Below are 5,295 nucleotides of genomic sequence, written 5' to 3'. Positions count from 1 at the left end.
GCAGCTGAAATGTGTGACATCCTCAAGCTTTGTGAAAACTGAAGACCATCTCAACAGGTTTCTAGGCCCCTCCAAGGAAAGTGCGGTGCAGAGGTGCCTTGAGGCTGAGCCAACCCACCTCTGCCACCAGCCCCAGCAGAAGCTGCTCCCCGGAAGCAGCGTTCGGAGAACAGTCCGCAGTTTGCAGTTGTAGAACACTGTCATTGTTTTGTTTCATGACCATCTCTTGCCAAACGCCTCCTACTCCTGCTACAATTGGGTACAACAATTAAGAATTCTTTGCTTCTTCCTACTCCCCTCCGCTCTCCTTTTCCGCTGGCTGCTTTTCCTGCTCCTCTAGCATCCTGGGAGAAGATGCCTGGGTCCCCTGCTGTGGCTGACAGGTCTCATTAGCCTGATGGAAATGCCTCTCCTCAGCCCCTCCTTTGGCAGTCTCAGCTCAGGTCAACACCAACCGGAGCAGAGCTGTCGCAGCTGATGTTGTCCACGTGATGGATTAGCAGGTGGCAGTCAGTGGAAATCCAACTGGCAACCTCCCTTTAACTCACATGAAGAAAGAATATATTTTGACCAGAGAAAATAACACAGGGTCTGGGGTTCAGTGGTGGAGCGCTCGCCTAGCACACGTGAGGTCCTGGGTTCAGACCTCAGCACCATATAAAAATAAAAAAATAAAAGTATTGTGTCCACCTACAACTAAAATATATATAATCTTAATTATATATATTACATTAAAATATATATTTGGGGCTTCTAAAGCCCCAAATCTGAGCTCTGTGTCTTGACCCCTCTGCCTTTTTACATGTCTGTAATTATGCCTGAGGGAACTGAAGATTCAGAGCGCTACAGGCTTTAAATAAGGTGATATCCAACTGTCAGGGGCCTTTTCAATGTCTCACAATCATAGTTTTTAACATGTGAAAGAGAATTCCATTCTCAGTGCCAGGAAGAAAAAGGTTTCTGTGGCGAGCAGGCTGTGCCCTCTCTGAGTTACTCCATAACATACAGAACAGCAGTTTCCAGACTGTGCCTGAACCGGAGTTACTTCATTTTGTAGAGCAGTAGTTTGCCGTAAGTGCTGAGGTGGAATGACTCCATACCTTGTTTGCACAAGTGAACAACTGAGGCGAGAGAGAGAGTTAAAATGGACAGGCAAGAAACCTGGGCTCCTTCCAGGTCGGTTCTCTGTGTGACCGGGCTGAGAAATTACAGCCACAAGCCAGACCTCACCAAGGTCAGGCCGATGCCTGTGTAAGTAGAGAAAAAAAGAACTAACTGATAGTGAGACATCTACTACCTGGTACCCAGACCCTCATCAAAAAAAAGGCAGGGGACACAGTAACTTGATTGGACCAAAGCTCCAACTGGATTGGATTCAGAGCTCATGGACTCCGAATGCTTTACTCAGGACTGGATAGGGGGCTAACTTCCTTAACCCTGTAGATCCATATAAACCCCAGGCAATAGCCACTCTCCAGTACCCTGTCTTGGGAACACTCCCCTTTGGGAGCTCTGCTTTCTTTCTTTCCATTACTCTAATAAATCCTGCTACTTTGCTCTCTCCCTTGTGTCCATGGATCTCGTTCTTGGGATTTGTGAGACAAAGAACCCAACCTCATGATCCATGCTACACAACTACCGTCTGCCTAGCACAACCATAAAGTACAAACTGATAAGTAAATCATGCTAAGAAGAGTGACCCCCTGTGAACTTACCATCAGAAGCACACGGATGCATGGCACATCAAACTTATATCAGGAAAAAATAGGTTCATGAGTTTATCAAACACACCAGACCACCAAACAAGGCAACCGCCTCACTTGAGACCCATAAAAGAAGGGGCACTCTAAGACTGGGCACGATGGCACCCTGACCCTGTCACCTGGTCACTCGTCATGAACCTCGCCCAGAAAAATCGTCACAGGGACAAACCTCCAAATCTCTCTCCACAGGCTTTAGCAAAATGTTTCTCCTGCCCTTGATGACCAGGCAAGTCCCTCTCCAAGCGACACTGTGAAACTGCCTTCCATCCTGACCTTGACCTAGAATAAGTTCCTGCACTTTGACAGCTCTGCACCCTGACCCAGTTCTTTGACTGGTTCTAGTTGGTGATCTTACCTGACCACCTACAGTGACTCTTCATTCGTATCTGCTCTCTACCTTTGCTCTCATTTCAGACTCCTGAACCCCTGAGGCCACTTGAACTCTTCCCTCACCTTTCTGTAATGTGTGTGTATAAAGTGTTACTTGAGTATTACAGATATTAGAAATTAAGATTGAAATAAAAGAGCCTGTGATTGCCTGACTTATGACTCCAGATGACCCACAAGTATTCAGTAAACTACCACTGATGAAAGTAGTGTATCCTGTGAATTTATTGTTGTTCAATAAATTATTAATAACAGCATGCTCACAAAAGTTGCAAAAGGTGGTCTGGGACTCGGGGTGGAGTCCAGTGGTAGAACTTCACACACACTAAGTAAATAAGTAGGTAAAATGCAGTTTCTGGACAGATGCAGTGTTGCATGCCAATAATCACAATGGCTTGGGAGGTTGAAGCAGGAGGATCACAAGTTCAAGACCAGCCTCAGCAATTTAGCAAGGGCTTAAGCAACTTAGCAAGACCCTGTATCAAAATAAAATATAAAAAGGACTGGGGATATAGCACTCCTGTGTTAAATCCCTGGTTAAAAAAAAAAAAAAGTACAGTGTCTGTTCATAGAAAAACTCCCAATTTTCCTATTAGGCTTAAATTTAAGTGTCCTGAGTAGAGCATATGAGCAGTATAAACAGAGACAACACACTGCTAATAAGACTCTAGGAAGTAATACAACAGTATCCACTGAGTATGCCTGTGTATCTTACATAACTGTCTTAAGACAGGTGAGACCCATGTTTATGCATCTTGGAGGTGAGCCCAGGAGTTCATGAACTTTCCCAAGATGTTTCCTTCCTGTGGTGTCCCTGGAACTTTCCTCTCCCTCTGGTTTGGTGTGTGTGGGTTTGTTGTGGTGGTAGTGATTTTGGTTTTGGGTGGTCGTTGCTGCTTGGGGTCTTCCATCTAGAAAGCAGGGGCATTGGTTGTCCCACTCTTACATACTTCTCAGAACAGTGTCCTGAGAAGGGAGGACAAAGAAAAAGCAAGGGGACTTTCTCCAACCCTGGGCTCAGGGCTCCTCCGACCCTGTCTCCCTTGCCCCAGAGCTTTAAATACCTGAAGGCTCCCACCACTGCTACTGTGACGGGTTACCTGAGGTCTGGGGTTCAAGAGACTGGAGAAAGGAAGAAAAAAAATGGAATTTCACTCCAAACTCTCTTGAGAATTCCCTTTTAGTTGTTGTAGCCCAGACTCAGAGATCTTCCTGGAGCTCTTTCTTTTCATGGGTTGGACCCACTTCTAGCTTTAGGACTACCCTGAGTTCAGACATGGGGCCTACTGAAGGGGCAAAACAGGAAACTCATCTCCAGTTGGTCGCTCAAATTCTAGTCTTTTCTCCCAATATATCTGCTACCATTTACTTTTCAGAGTCCCCAAATAGCTTCTTCATGCAGATTTTACAGCTATATTCAGTGAGAGAGACAGGGCAGGATATGCTTTCTCCATCCTACCTAGTCCAGAATTCCTGAACACAGGACATCTTTTACAGTATAGACCAGTATTCCCAGGAATGTGTCATGTAAAATCAGGAGATAGTATACTCGATTTTTTTTGGAACTGTACAAAAATGTGGTTAGCATTTTTGAAAGTCACCAAAGGCAATACCACCTAAGGTACTTGGATTGCTAGTACACACACCCTTTTGAGCTTGCAGTTGTAGTTTTTTCTGGCCCAGGATTATAAACATGCATGCACTCTTCCTTCATCTACACTCTGTGCTTTGCCAGAGACATCAAAATATTGAAATACATATTATTTTATTATGTTACTTTTATTTTCCTTTATATTATAGATCAGGCATCATCTTGATGTTTTTGAAATGATTTTTTTTTTGTCAGATTAAAGATAGCTTTCGATCTTTTGACACTCCCCCTTGCAAGAGGTACTTTGGGGGCTGGCCAGGCATCTCCATCTTCATGTAATTTCGGGGATTCTCCATGTGTTCTCTTAGCATGGTGGTCTTTGGGTAGCTGAACTACTTGGCAGCTCACAGCTCCAAGAGTTCCAGAAGGTTGCTGTAAGAATTCTTATGACCTAGCATTGGAAGTCCCCAAACCATATTTGTTTAATCGAGAAAGTCACTATGGAGCAGCCTAGACTCAGGAGAAGATGAGGAGGAGATCTGCCCAGAAAGGGCTGGTCCCAGAAAGGGCTGGTGCCAGGAATGGCTTGTGGATAAGAGAGTGACCTGGAGAACCAAGACTCCCTGAACTCCAGTCAATGAACAAACCTCTCAGCATTGACTACATCTTGATAAGTCACCAAACAAATAGGAAATTCCCTTTTGTTGGGTGAATTTGTGCAGTGTCCTTGATCAGAGCTGCTGCAGATGTCCTTCAAAAGTCATATACAGAAAGCAAGTATATAGGGGCTGGGGAGATAGCTCAGTCGGTAGAGTGCTTGCCTTCTAAGCACAAGGCCCTGGGTTCGATCCCCAGTACCAAAAAAAAAAAAGAAAGAAAGAAAAGAAAAGAAAGCAAGTATATATTTATTCACTGTCACAGCACAAAGCATTATGGGTGACAAAGTTAATTTCTGTTGTCTTCCCTTTAAGGTTACAATGCTGTTATAAAAATAAGTATGCAGGTATTTATAAATAAAGCACTGTACAAAAATTGCAACAGATGAGGGTTGAAGAGCTTTATGAACTCAAGAAAAATAACTATTTTCATCTCTGTGACTTTAACCTTTGCATTTCACTGGAATCACCTGACTTTGTTTGTTTTGTTTTGTTTTGTTTGTTTGTTACTGGGGATTGAACCCAGGGGCACTTTACCACTAAGCTACATCCCCAGTTCTTTTTTTGAGACAGGGTCTTGCTAAGTTGCTTAGAGCCTGCTGAGGCTGGTCTCAAATTTGTGATCCTCCTGCCTCAGCCACCCAAGTCGCTGGGATTACAGGCAAGCACAGTAGCCCACAGGGCAACTGAGGGAACTTTTTAAACATAATTCTGATTTAAATGCATTGACTTAATCCATCAGTATTTTTATCAAGCTCTCCAGATAATTCTAACGAGAAGCCAGCATTGTGGCCAGTGCCTTGGATTTCCCTCCTTTCCTGATGAATCAACTCAACTGGATTCCATTGTGAATAGTGTGGTTTTCCCTGGGAGACAGGGATGTAGGTCTTAGAGGGAC

General features: G+C 44.1%; 1 non-coding gene across 1 annotated transcript; it reads left to right on the top strand.

The window, feature by feature from the left end:
• Positions 1-4,532: 4,532 nt before the first annotated feature.
• On the top strand, positions 4,533-4,601 carry Trnar-ucu (transfer RNA arginine (anticodon UCU)). Its single transcript has one exon. It is a non-coding gene; the product is annotated as a tRNA-Arg (tRNA).
• Positions 4,602-5,295: the final 694 nt, after the last annotated feature.

Source organism: Sciurus carolinensis, chromosome 5 (genome assembly GCF_902686445.1).
Source record: "Sciurus carolinensis chromosome 5, mSciCar1.2, whole genome shotgun sequence".
In the NCBI taxonomy this organism is placed as follows: Eukaryota; Metazoa; Chordata; class Mammalia; order Rodentia; family Sciuridae; genus Sciurus; species Sciurus carolinensis.
Note: the sequence above shows the minus strand (reverse complement) of the source record. Positions and strands in the feature narration are given on the sequence as shown.